Here is a 15,259-nt window from a genome sequence, read left to right as displayed (position 1 = left end):
TGAGGTAGTCATCTGGAAAAGATTCATCGATGAGGCCCTCTTAATATGGTGGGGAACAGATGAAATTACATGATTATTTATGATTTCTTTGAATAATTATGATTTAGAGATAAAATGGTCATGTGAACTGAGTAACACAGAGATTAACTATCTTAGACCTCACTGTTTTTAAGAGAAACAATCATTAGCCACTAAAACATTTTTTATAAAAAGACTAACAAAAATGAATACATTCCACTTAGCAGTTGTCATAATCTTTCATGGTTATGCTGCATCCCTAGGGGACAGTTCATGCGTTTATGCAGGAACTGCTCCAATATTTCTGATTTCCTTCTACAAGCAGAAATGTTGAAAGAAAGATCTATGGTAAATGGTTAGAATGAACAGGATTTAAATTTAGAAACAACACAAATTTCCCAGATTACAACAGAGAACCTTTTAAATCCAACCCCTAGGAAACAGGATAATTGTAAATGTGAGTGGGCTTTCTCCACAAGTTTTTCAATATAACATTCTAAGATCTGAAAAATATTGAATAAACATTGGGATGTTATTAAGAATGATAGGCAGTGGCGTCACTAGGGGGGGGTGGGCCGCACCGGGTGACACCATCACAGGGGTGACCAGGGACGGACTGACAACTCATGGGGCCCCCGGGCAATAGGGGATCATGGAGCCCCTGTGTCCTTGCCCAAACTCAAAAAAGCCTATGAAAAAGGTACCAGGGGCATCTCCTGGGGCCCCCTACTGACCCCGGGCCCTCGAGCAGTGCCCGAGTTTCCAAATGGTCAGTCCGCCCCTGGGGGTGACACCAAAATGAAAAGAAGAGCTGTCCGTGGCTGTCATTAATCCTAGCAGAGTGTCCTCCATCCTCTCCTCGGGTACCGGGGCTCCTCATCCCTCCTGCATCCCCAGGAATAGCCGTGCCATGCGGGGGGTGAAATGTCAAGTCCTGGCGGGGGGGGGGGTCCAATCCCCAGGATCACAGTGGCTTCTGCAGGCCAATTCACACCCAGCCTGTCCCTCGTACACTGGAGCGGAGCCCGCCCCCGCCCTCGCCCTCTGATTGGACGGCTCCTACTCTATATGTCAGTCCATGAATGGTAATGACCCCGGCCAGAGCCAGTTCCTCTGCATCACACATCACTGCCCAGTCCCTGCACAGTACATCCTTCCATCTCCCAACAGAGAGCCCAGGAGCGGGGTGACACCACGTGTTACCGCACCGGGTGACACCAACCCTAGTGACGCCTCTGATGATAGGATTATAGGTGATACCAGGGGAGGACTGACAAATCATGGGGCCGCCCGGCAATAGGGGATCATGGGGCCCCTGTGTCCTTGCCCAAACTCAAAAAAGCCTATGAAAAAGGTACCAGGGGCATCTTATGGGGCCCCCTACTGACCCCGGGCCCTCGGGCAGTGCCTGAGTTTCCAAATGATCAGTCCACCCCTGGGTGATACAATTCCTGATAAACCTTCTGTTATATACAAAAAGGCAATGGCTTTGAGACATTTCATAGCCCACAATGTGGTTCAGAAGCCTCAGAAAGCATTCATGTTTGGGAATTTGGTCGGTATCTTTCCCTGTAGAAAATGTAAAGTTTGCAAACTAGTGGGGAGAAACTGTTTAAGAACAAAAGAAAATAGATCTGAAGTGACAAACAAGGTGTATAATAGTAAACATTTCATCATATGTTCGACTACTTATGCAGTATACATGTGGAGATACGCGTTGGGGAGGGGCAGTGACATCACCACGCATCCTTACACAGCGAGCACTGGTAGTGTATGCGAACACACAGAGGCTGGTCTTCACCGCTTTAAGCGGCTATTATACAAAGTGTAGATTGTTTTTAATCAATGTGAGTGCATACTGAGCACAAATTAAAGTGTTTATTTTTATCAACGATAAAGCACTATGCACTTTTCTCTATTTACATGATCTATATGAGGAATGTCTAAAGGGCTGGATGAAGGAAAGATCTGAGGAGGGAGAGATCCATATGACCATCCAGGCTTACATAGTAGACCTCTATCTGCAACCTTCACCTGCATCACCTCAGGCTGATTGGAAGGAGAGCACACAGATATTTCATGTTTGCTGAACTCTGCACCAAGTTTGTTTTGTGTTTTTGCACAATATTTATGGAATCTCACTTTTTATTCATTTTTCATATTTTTCAATTTATTAATTGGATTATTTATTTAATCATCGAAGGACACAAATTTGAATAATTTTGTACAGACTTATTATATTATTTTTTTTTTTTCTTTTATATCACCAATTTTGATATATATTTTCCTAATTTATTTATTCACTATTAACACATGTTTGGGTATTGATTGGCATTACCATCATGTATGGTTACACATAAGAGATCATGCAGCTTTTAGAGATTTAATGTAATTACAGTTTTTATACTATATACAGGTAATAGGTATTGATAGAGCGCGGCATCTATAATTTCTTCATTTGTATACATGTAGAACTGTTTGTGCAATAAGCAATATTTGGGTAGGACAAAGATGAATTTATATATTACAATAGGCAAACATTAGTGATGGGTCGAACACAAAGTTGAGAGCATGAAATTGTCCAAAATGGAACTTAGGGGCCAAACCCAACCGCTGAAAAGCAACCCCACACCATAATCACCCCTCCGCCAAACTTTATACTTGGCACAATGCAGTCAGGCAAGTACCGTTCTCTTGGCAATAGCCAAATCCAGACATGTCCATTGGATTGCCAGACAGAGAAGCGTGATTCGTCACTCCAGAGAACACGTCTCCACTGCTCTAGAGTCCAGTGGTGGCGTGCTTTACACCACTGCATCTGATGATTTATATTGCACTTGGTGCTGTAAGGCTTGGATGCAGCTGCTTGGCCATGGAAACCCATTCTATGAAGCTTTCTATTCATGTTGTTGTGCTAATTTGAAGGCCACATGAAGTTTGGAGGACTTTAGCTATTGACTCTGCAGACAGTTGGCAACTTCTGTTAACTGTGCGCTTCAGCATGTGCTGACCCTGCTGACCTACAACTTGGTGGCTGAGTTGCCGTTGTTCCCAGTTGCTTCCACTTTGTTATAATCCCGCTAACAGTTGAGCGTGGAATATTTAGTAGCCAGGAAATGTCACGGATGGACTTATTGCACAGGTGGCAACCTATCACGGTACCACGCTTGAATTCACTGAGCTCCTGAGAGTGACCCATTCTTTCACAAATGTTTGTAGAAGCAGTCTGCATGCCTAGGGGCTTGATTTTATACAACTGTGGCCATGGAGGTGATTGGAATACCTGAATTCAATGATTTGGAGGGCTGGCCTAATACTTTTGGCAATGTAGTGGATTTTCAGCATCACGCTCTGTTAGACCACCTATAATCTGGAGTCTAACTGTTTAGTAAGGAGCAGTGTGTTTTTTATGGTGGTGGGCATGAGAGTCTCCATCTCACCACACGTGGAGGAATATTGTGGTCACGGCTGTTCATCATAATCAGAATTTTGTCATCAACAGACTTTTTAATTGTTTGGTGATTCATGTATTTTGACTTAATGATATTATTGGTAGGAGCAAATTTAAAGTATAACTGACTCACTATTAGTATATTTTTTTATCAATAGCACAACAACTGAATATCAACTATGCATGAAACACACATTTGCACACGCTATCTAATGTTTCTAGCAAATGAGCATCAACAATGGTCTGTATGAGATAGGGATACCCTAAATGAATTACTTAGCTTTGCCTTTAGTTTGTGATTTCTATAACAAACAGGACTCCAGGGTACTCAAGCAATCATAGGAAACTGGGTACTCTCATAGCGTATGTATAGCATTTAGTATCATCCCCAGATGACATTCCATCTTTGGTCTTCTGAAGTCCCCTCTGGAACAGACCTTCCTTGGTGTTCTGGAGCCCCCTTTCCTCTACCCAAATCTTTTCAGTTTTATGGAACCACCTCTGGCACTGACCTTACTTGGTGTTATGGAGCCCCTTTACTTCTACTCAAATCTTCTCAGTGTCATGGAGTTCCAACTGGCACTGACCTTCCTTTGTATTATGAAGCCCCCTACCTTCTACCCAGACCTTCTCAGTGTTATGGAGTCCACACTGGCAGTGACCTTACTTGGTGTTATGAAATTGCCTTTCCTCTATCCAAATCTTTTCATTGTTAAGGAGCCCCCTCTGGCACTGACCTTGCTTGTTGTTATGGAGCCCCCTTCCCTCAACCCAAGTCTTCTCAGCTTAGTGAAGCCCCTTCCTTCTTAGTTCTTCTTGTTCTTATGGAGCCCCCTTCCTTCTTAGTTATTCTGTTGGTATGGAACCCTTGCTGTCCCTCTCTCTCTGCCATTTTATCCTAGTTCCTTCCATTGCCTATCATTGAAATCTCTGCTTGGTCCAAACTGCTCAATTAGATCTTTCCCATGAAGGTGATTGTTTGAAACTCAAGCCCTCTTTGATGTGATGATTATTCAATATTAATTACTGTCTCTCATTGCTATTCATAGTCATGGTGTCTCTCTCATCATTTATTGACCATACTATATATATGAAGGAATAGTGCTGTCTGTCATCCTAGGAGAAGGAGTTTCACTCTAATTCAGTGGTCTCCAAACTGTGGCCCTTTGCTTGCTTTTATCTTGCCCTTAGGGCACTATTTCATCCACTGATACCAACAATGGGGCATAATTTTCCCCACTGACACCAATGATGGGGCACAATTCCTCCCAATGACACAACAATTGGGCCCAATGACCCCACTGATGGGGCACAATTCCTTCCACTGAATCCAATGATGGGGCACAAGTCCTCCCACTGACACCAAAGATGAAGCAAAATTCCTCCCAATGACACCAACAATGGGGCCCAATGACCCTACTGATGTTGCACAATTCCCACTTACACCAAAGATGGGCCTTGCTTTTCCCCACTAACATCGGGACCTTTTCTAGTCCCAATGGCCACAGACCAGCCCCACTACAGTCTGAAGGACGGTACACTGGCCCTTTGTCTAGAAAATTTGGAGACCCCATCTCTAATCTAATAATCATGGTATCATAAATTATGCCAAGGCACATGTTGATTGTCGACATTTAATGTCTTCAGCATTACCGGGACAAGCTTAGGTTACTGTGGCTAACCGCAACTAGTTTTGACTATTAGACTATTAGACATAATAGCTATTCCATGCACACATGTTAAAAATTTAAATTGGATGATGTTAAGCAATCTATTTGAATAGGAAGGATAAGAACATGAAGAAGGCCAGGCGTGCAGTTGCACCCTGAGGAAGGCCATACCATGGACAAAATGCATCAATGTCACATCACTATTAGTCTATGAAGCAGGCTGGTACACTAGTATGCACATCAGTGTCACATGGAATTGCTTTACATGTTGATCCTACCGGTGAAGTCCATCCTATGCAACTTTCTGTGATGGGGTGACATCACTACTCCAATGCACCTTCATTTAGAGCAGTGTTGTCACTCTTCCAAAGGCTGTGTCTGCTTGTATTTCAGTGGGATGAAAAGATGTTGCAGGGGCATGGCTATCAACATTGTTAAATGTAATTGACAAGCGTGTAACTTGTCAATCAACATCTGGCCACACCTAGTCCCATCCACTGCTTTCTGGGTTGGAAGCACTGCCTCTGCTACTGAAACCCTCCCACTGTGAGCTACAGTGTCGGGGGGGCTGTGGGGCAAAAATGAAGGAGAATTTTGCTAATTCAGGGAGGTAAAGAAGTTTTTTTTTTATTTTATGAAGTTTGTACATTACATAGAAACTGGATCTGGGACCTGTTTGTACTGTCACACAGGAGCCTTTAGATACAGTATATTTTGTTTTGCCTTGAGCTCATGACTTGGCAAATGGAACTCAAGCAAGGGTGTAAAAAAGGCTTGCTGGCACTTTTTTGGATTACTGTGTTGAAGCTGAACCAGAAATAGTTTTTTTTACATGTTATTGAGCCAAAGCACACTAGTGAACCCACCAAGGTATGACTCAAAAAGATGAATTGAGGGGTTATGGAATGGCCTAGTCGAAATCCTGATTTGAATCCTATTGAAATGTGAGGGGATTTAAAATGGGCAGTTCATGCAAAGAAACCCACAAAGATCTTGTAAATGAAGGAATTTTGAATGGAAAAGTGGTCAAAATATTGTCACAGACTGGTGGAAAGTTATGTAAAATGCCTACAAGAAGTCATTTCTGCTAAAGGAGGAAATACCAGCTTCTAGGGCCAACACAGCAGGAAGAGAATAACCAGCAACATTTCATACAGAGAGAGCACCTGCCAGGGTGTGAATCCCTCATCAGTATGTTATCAGCTGTCTCTGTCAGCTATCTCATTCAACTCTCAGAAGATTCTGATCCAGCTCCTCTTTTCCTGTCATCAGTAGAGTTGGAAAAGGGTTACCACCCCCAGACCTCATCTACACAAGGTTTTATCTTGCTTCAGAGCTGAACCTGGGCCTCATTGATGACCTGATGGGACCTGGTATGGGATTACCAATTGTACACCCATATTGGTGACTTTGGTTATGACAGTAGGCAGTAGTTGCAGAAGAGGAATGACTAGAATATAGGACTATCAATGGGACTATCATAGTTTTCCATTCAGGACAACATAGTATGGTCTCTTTGAAGCCATCACCTTGACCCAATTACACTCATCTTCATAGAGCTCCCCCACCACTCTCAACTCTATTGCAGCTTCTTCAAAATACTAGGTGCTGTCTGGTGTTGAAGCATATGGGAGCAACAACATCACTTGCCCCATCATATTGACATATTTGGTCGTTGTGGTTTCCCCAAAAAATGTTCTGAAGTTATTATGTTTCTAAAGGGGAAAGATTAACTTTTTTATTTATCACATACAAGGTGAAGGCAGGAACATTGGGGAATCCTCTCTTGCACCTCCTGCATAACTCCCCTGAAGGTGGAGACAGAGAGTGTAAGGGCAAGGAGTGCCACGAATGCTGGAGTAGCTGGCTGGTGATGTCCACTCTGTATTTGGGTAGAGCTGGAAGTTGCAATTCTTAGAACAGGATGCAGGAGCAGCTTGACACCAGAGTAGGAGACAGAAGCAGGCCTGGGAAATGAGCAGTAGTCAGCAATAACTGGACAGAGAGGGACCAAATCAGCAAGCAAAGCAAGTCAAGAAGGCGGGCCAAGGTCAGTAACAGCCTGGCAAAGCAGTGCAGAATCAGCAGGCAAAGACAAGTCCAATAAACAAGCCGGTGTCAGAGTAATGAGCTAACAGAGTTGAAGCAGGAGCAGAAGCAAAAGCAAAGTCCAATGGCAAGCAGGGTCATGCACAGGCAAGCAGGTACAGCTGATCAGGTCTCAGGAACACAGGAACAAGCTGGAGACCATTCAGCAGCTGCTCATATTGACAGACCAGTTTAAAAGACAGACCAGTTTAAAAAGGACACTGGGCTCCAATTGTGCATGCTAAGTGGTATGCGCAGTCACTCACATACATGTGCGGGATGAACTGGCACTGTATATCTAACATTGCCCCTTCGCTTGGAAAAATGAGCATACGTGCAACGCATGAGCATAAGTCTGTGCAGGGCCGGATCTAGTCTGTCTGACTTTGGGGTGTATTAAAAAAAGTCAGGGGAGCAGGAGACAGTTTGTAGGGCAGCATACAAGGGTTAGCATGGCAGAGGACAGGGGTCAACAGGACAGAAGAAAGGGGTCAGCAGTGCAGAGGACAGGGGTTAGCAGGGCAGGGTAGAGGAGTCTGCATGGTGAAAGACAGTGGTCAGCAGAGTTGAGGAGAGGGTCACTGCTGGTAGGGCACTTAGGAGAACTTCTCCACCCCACACAGCACATAGCTGAGATCAGTATCCTTCCACACAACTGGCTACTGCAACTACCAATCCATTTAGGGAATTTCACAGGTCAGATCTGCAACTGCAGATCTCTACACATTGTTTAGATCCATGCTATGGGGAATCTGATCTCAGCTATGTGTTATGTGTGGGGAGGAGCCTTGATGAGTGCCTTGTGTGCAGTGCAGGCAGTGCCAGGAGAAGGTCATCTAGCACTCAAGGTAAAGGCGACAAACAGTGCCCCCCCCCCCTCAAAAAAAAAAAAAAAAAAAAAACAGCACTCATCAACATGCTCACCCCCTAAGAATACATTCCTTTTGCAAGCCCAAATTCTACCCAAACAGAAATTTAAAAATTACCCATTTTTGCTCCCCAATCCCACCTTTCAGCTCAAATCCCCCAAACAAATCTTTCATGCCCAATCACTCCTCCTAGCACACATCCTCTTTCCTGCCAAATCCCCCTCCTAATACAAACCCTCTCCCCCAAATCCCCACTCTCACTAATTCCTCCCCTAGTACAATTCCTCACTCTAAGCATAATTCCTTTACCAAATCTCCCCTTCTTGTACAAATCCCCCCATCTCCCTCTCCTAGCATAGATCCTCTCCCCAAATCCCCACTCCTAGTGTAAATCCTCTCCCCAAATCACCGCTCCTAGTACAAATTCCCCCACTCCTGGCACAAACCCTCTCCCCCAAATACCCACTCCTAGTGTAAATCCTCTCCCCAAATCACCCCACCTAGTACAAATTCCCCCCATTCCTGGCACAACCCCTCTCTCCCAAATCCCCACTCCTAGCACAAATCCTCTCCTCAAATCTCCCCTCCTAGTACAAATCCTCCCTCCTAAATCCCTCTTCCTAGTACAAATCCCCCCTACTAGTACAAATCCCCCAAAATTCCTCCTCCTAGCACAAATGCCTACAAATTCCCCTTCCCAGTCAAATCCCACACATACCCAAATCACCCTAGTAGCACATACCACCCCCAATTCTCCCCACCTTGCACTAATACCCCCAATTCCCCCCTCCTAGCACAATACCCCTCCAATTCCCCTCTCCTAACACAACCCCCCCCATTCCCCCCTCCTAGCATAATTCCTTTCCAATTCTCCTCTCCTAGCACCATCCCCCCCAATTCCGCCCTCCTAGCACAATTCCCCTCCAATTCCCCCCTCCTAGCACAAATCCTCCCCCCTCCCAAATCCCCCTCCTTGCACAAATCAGCCAGGGGCAGCACAGTCAGGGGTAGCATTGGAAACTATCATCATGGATAAAGTAATCATCTTGGATTAAGTATTGAGCATTGCACTTCGGTTCTGCACTTCAGCGAATGCACAAAGCAAGAAGCAGACAACTTCAAAGACTAATCAGACTACAGGTGACCTTTTCCCCATCCAGCTCTTTCAGTTCTTATCCAGTCTGCTTTATCTCCACTCTGCAACATGCACTCCCTACCAGGGGCGGACTTACAACTAATGGGGGCCCCCTCAGGCAATACGGGATCATGGGACCCCTGTGTCCTTGCCCAAACTCAAAAAATCCTATGAAAAAGGTACCAGGGACATCTCATGAGGCCCCCTACTGACCCCGGGCCCTCGGGCAGTGCCCAAGTTTCCAAATGGTCAGTCCGCCCCTGCTCCCTTCTTCTCCTTCTCACAGTTGTGTCCTCTCTCTTCAAACTCTCTCTCCTTCACCTCTCTTCTCCACCCCACAACTTATATATATTACCCTCACTCCTTTCTTCACCTTACTACTGTACTCATCAACTCCTGCTAATTCTGAATGCACACACTAATAAAACCTCCAGGACACTGGATCCTGTCCTTCCATATACAGTAAGTCATACTCCCATATTAACTCCCTCACCCTTCTGCTTCTTCTAACATCTGGAGACATTTCCCCAAATTCTGGGCCGCCATCTTTTTCCCTCGATCAACACACCCGCCCACCCCTATCCTCCAACAGCAGCTGCAATCCACACAATCTAGTTACTATTTCTCTTCTTCCTAGACCCAGCCTCCCCTTTTCCTGTGCCCTCTGGAATGCCCGCTCTGTCTGTAACAAACTTACCTCTGTCCATGACATTTTTATCACAAACTCCTTTAACTTGCTTGCAATTACGGAAACCTGGATTCATGAATCTGACTTTCCCTCTCCTGCTGCCCTTTCCCATGGTGGTTTCCTCTGGACTCACTCTCCCAGGCCTAGTGGATGGAAAGGAGGTGGAGTTGGAATCATCCTATCCCCTCAAAGCACTTTTCAGGACCTTCATTCACCTCCCTCTCTGTCCCTCTCCTCATTTGAAGTTGACATTTTTCATCTGTTCTCTCCAGTTTCTTTAAGAATTGCTGTGATCTATCGGCCTCCTGGACCAGTATCAAGCTCCCTTGATGACTTCTCTGCCTGGCTGCCTTAATTTTTCTCTTTTGAAATTCCTACAATAATTCTTGGTGACTTCAACATTCCTGTTAATCTTAACAACCTAACCTCTACACTTCTGAGCCTAACCTGTCAGGAAAGGGCTCACCGCTGGTGGTGCTGTGGCTCACCTGCACTATGGGCTGCAGTACCAGGACTTACCAGCGAGTGCCTTTCAGCAGCCAGGATTTCACCTCGTTCAATCAAGCCATCACCTGAGGCTGATTGCAGGAAGTGTATTTAAACAGCAATCATGCCTGTAATCAGTGCCTTGATGTTTTGTTCCCATGTGCCTTTGATATCCTGTTATCCTGAACCTGAACCTGCTTCCTGCTACCTGCTCCTGTTACCTACTTCTGGACCCAACTCCTTATCCTTTCATTTCTGCCAGTTTCCTTCCCACCTGCTCTCTCTGCTCCTGCGATCCGCTCCTTGTCCTGTCTGGCTCCCAGCGCCCCAGTGTATGACCCCGGCTAGCCCTGACTACACTTTTACTCTTCATGTGTATATATTTGGTGGATGTTTTGGTTATTTGGTTTTTGTTTGTACTGTGCGTTTGTATATTGGTGTGTCTTACAAATAAATTATATTATTTTACATCACTCCTGAAGCCTGATATTCCCTGTGTCAGTCCACACATCTCTGGTCATATCTGGATTCCTGACATAACCACTTCTTTTCACTTGAATGGTAACTGCCTCGACCTTGTATTCTCCTACCTATGCACTCCTTGAAATCTGACGAAGTTTTATTTTCCTCTCTCTGATCACTCTCTTATTAGCTTCACTCTCTCCTTGGCTTCCTCCTCCTTGTCTTTCAACTACCAAACAGTTACCCGTGGAAACCTTTGTTATCTTAACCCTTCTCTTCTTTTTTCAGCAACAGATTGTCTCTATGGCAAAATCTCAGCCCTGTCCTGCCCCAACCTGGCCACTTTGTCTACAATAGTTCACTGCCATCCACCGTGGACACATTGGCAAACACTATGGTCACCCTCTGGCTCTATCCTTCATTCTTTAACTCATATCTTCAATCTCTCCCTTTCTACTGGCATCTTCCCCAACTCTCTAAAACATGCGCTAGTGACCCCCGTACTTAAAAAATCCTCACTGGACCCCACCAATCTTAACAACATATGACCCATCTCCTTACTCCCTTTTGCCTCCAAACTCCTTGAATGTCTAGTCTACAACCAGTTGAGCTGCCACCTTATTGAGAATAACCTTCTCGATCCCCTTCAGTCTGGATTTAGCCGACAACACTCCACAGAAACTGCTCTCCTAAAACTCACAACAAACAACTTACTATCCGCTAAAACCAATGATCACTATTCCGTACTCTTGCTCTTGGACCTCTCCACTGCCTTTAACACAGTTGACCACCCCCTCCTCAAAAAACTCTATTTACTTAGTCTCCGTGACTGTACTCTCCGTTGGTTTGAATCTTACCTATCTCACCGCACCTTCAGTGTCACTTACAATGCTACTTCCTCCTCTCCTACTCCTCTTACTGTCGGGGTCCCCCAAGGTTCTGTCTTTGGATCTCTCCTATTCTTGGTCTACACTTCTTCCTTTGGTCTGCTGATAGCTTCCCATAGTTTCCAATACCTTTTCTATGCTGATGACACACAAATCTATCTCTCTATTCCTCAGCTCACCCCATCAGTTTCCTCACGTATCACCGATTTACTAAGAGACAAATCAGACTGGATGTCACACCACTTCCTAAAACTCAATCTATTCAAAACTGAGCTCAAATTATTTCCTCCCCCACGTGCCTCTTCCCCTGATTTCTTGGCCAGGATCAATAGCACCAGTATCAACCCATCCCTGCATGCCAGGGTGCTAGTGTAACCCTGGATTCAGAACTATCCTTTTAGGCCCTCATCCAATCCCTGTCCAATTCATGCCGCCTCAACCTCCGCAACATCTCCAGAATACACCCCTTTTTTAACCAATGATACCACAAAGCTCCTAACTCACTCCCTAGTTATCTCTTGCTCGACTACAGCAACTCCCTCCCCATTGGCTTACCTTTACATAGGCTATCCCCCCTCCAGTCCATAATTAATACTGCTCCAAGGCTCATCCACCTTACCAACCATTCAGTGTCTGCTACCCCTCTCTGCCATCCCCTCCACTGACTTCCACTCACCCAACAAATAAAATTCAAAATACTAACAACAGCTTACAAAGCCATCCACAACTCTGCCCCCAGCTACATCACCAACCTGGCCTCAAAATATCAACCAAAACTCTCTCTTCTATCCTTCCAAGACCTTCCGCTCTCTAGTTCCCATGTCACCTCCTCCATGCTTGCCTCCAAGACTTCTCCCATCCTATGGAACTCCATACCCCAATCTGTCCAGCTGTCTCCTAATCTATCCACATTTAGATGATTCATGAAAACCTTTCTCTTTAAAGAAGCCTATCCTGCTTCTACTTAGTAAACCACCATTTATTTCCCCCATCAGCTCATCCCCCCTTACCTTTTGTATCACTCAACCCTTCCTCCTAGATTGTAAGCCCGCTGTTTCCTATTGTACCAAATTGTATTGTAACTGTAATGTCTAGCTATATAAATCATGTATAATAATAATAACCTTCCCCAATCCTGCCTCCTAACACATCCTTCCAATTATCCTTCCCAGCGCAAACAGCCCCCCCCCCCACCAGCCCTCCTCCACAAGCTCCCCTTCCCCCAATTTTACGTGTGGGAACAACAAGAGTAGTGAGCAGATGCAGGCTCTCTTTGATCTTCACCTGCTGTCATAACAGGGATCCTCCATACGGCAGGTTACAAAGGATCGCTATTACAACCGACAGTACACGGCTTCATTACCCACCCCCATCTCCTCCAAAGACTGCTCAACTCTTGGAAATGTGGATGGGGGCGGGTAATGAAGTCATGTACTGTTGGTTGTAATAGCGATCCTATGTAACCTGCTGTATGGAGAATTGCTGTTATGACAGGAGGTGGAGATCACAGAGAGCCCGAATCTTCTCCACGCTCTCTCCTCTCTGCTGCTCCTGTCTGGACTGCTCAGCGGGCACGGCACAATGTACATGGAAGGAGAAGGGACACCCAGCCTGGGGGGGCACAACTGAAATCTGGGGGGTTAGACACACCACCCCAATATCCCCCCCTAGATCTGGCCATGAGTCTGTGCTGATTTGCTGGTGCTAGGAACCTGGTTTTCCTTACAATATTGATGATCCGTATGACTCCTGATGGATCAGTTTATTGTATCCCCCGACCTCTTTGTTGCTAGCTGTTCAAGGCTTTCTTTGTTGAGTTCCATTTTCATCAAACCTCCAGGGTCAACATTTTTCTAAACTGAAATCTCTTGATCCCTTTTATCTCCCTATCTACATGGAATTCTTCCTAAAAAGTTCCTTCATTACCATCCTCTTGTCTGACATTTATTAGTTTCCCTTTAGCACAGCACCAGTCATCTGAGCACAGCGCCAGTCATTTGCTGCAAGTGGAGGCACTGCAATAAGCTGGCAGCAGGCAAGGAGCACAAGTTGGCACTGATGTTCCTGCATCCGCAGCTTATTGCCAAGGTAGTCCAGAGGCGACGATGATGATGGGGTCTCTAACATACTTGGTGGCAATGATAGTAGAAAGAAGAAAAGTATGTTGGGAGATGCACCTAAGACATCGCCCTCTAGGGGCATCTGATAACACTACAGCCTTTAAAGTAGTTCTCTCACTCACAGCACAGTTCAGGCATTTAACTTATTTTTTACAGGTACTTATTTAGCACTGACACTGTACACAGCACTAATATATGTTGTACATTCACATCAGTCCCTGCCTTCAAGGAGCTTACAATCTAAGGTCCCAAACTCACATTCATACATACACACAGGGCTGGATCTAGCCTATCTGATCTGGTTGTGCAGTAAAAAAAAGGTCGGGGGGCATAATGTCAACACTGTGCGAGTCACTGACAGTCTTTCACACAGTGTCACAACTTGGGAAATACTAGTTTGTATTAAGCTGTTTTAGATCAGGGTGAGCAGCCTCCCTAGCAGTCTGATTGTGTCCATATTTCTGTGCTCAAAGCGGTACATTTTTTTGCATGGAAATATGTTGTTTTTTTATTGTAGGCCTGTAATTTTTAGGAATAACTCACTGAAATCTGTCCGAACAAGAGTCTAGTAAACATCCCGGGTAGGATAAAACTTGAAACACAAAATCATAAATTATAATTTAATAAATAATCATAAAAAATAAAAATATAATAATAATAAATTTAATTCAATAATATAATCAAACCAAAAACACTGAAATTTGAAATAGAGCACCAAGTTCGCACATCACTGAGCAAAGTCGCAGAATCGTTTTCAGTGTCTGATGACAAATTTCTCCACGAATCATTATCACTCAATTCTGCAAGTGGTTCTGATTTACTATCGCTGTTCTCTAGCCGGTCTAAAACCGTTTTTGACCTGAAGGGACGCTTTTTGGACGCCATGGACGTTTCTCAGTTTCCAGGCAGAAAGAACAGTAATAATGCAGGCAGGGCACAGGACAAAGCACTCGGGACAAAATGTATGTGAAATGGTTTGATACAGGAATGTTATACTATGTGATTTTAGTGAATTTAGTGAATGTCACTTTTTGACATTTTTGAATTTCCCGCCGTTCCGTCCCATACGTCCCGACATCGCAGGGAACGGAACCCACATGACAGATGCCGGCATCGGCCAGAGGACATTGCCGGGGACACTGCAGGAGGGACATCGCGGGAGCGCAGGACAAAGTAAGTGAAGAAGAGATCCCGGAGCAACGCTGCAGTGTATTCCTGAGTGTAGCTCAGGGTTACCGCTTGTGGTGCTGAAACTTTACCCCGAGCTACACTCGGGAATACCGCCAGGGAGGTTAAAAAGAACCTGTGTCCCCTTAAATCTGATGACCCTATCAGAGTCCTCCTTTACATCAGGAGTCCTCATCAGAGTCCCCCTTTATATCAGG

This window comes from Staurois parvus, unplaced genomic scaffold, assembly GCF_062004578.1.
Source record: "Staurois parvus isolate SC_StPar_1 unplaced genomic scaffold, SC_StPar_1.0 ptg001192l, whole genome shotgun sequence".
Taxonomy (NCBI): domain Eukaryota; kingdom Metazoa; phylum Chordata; class Amphibia; order Anura; family Ranidae; genus Staurois; species Staurois parvus.
Note: the sequence above shows the minus strand (reverse complement) of the source record.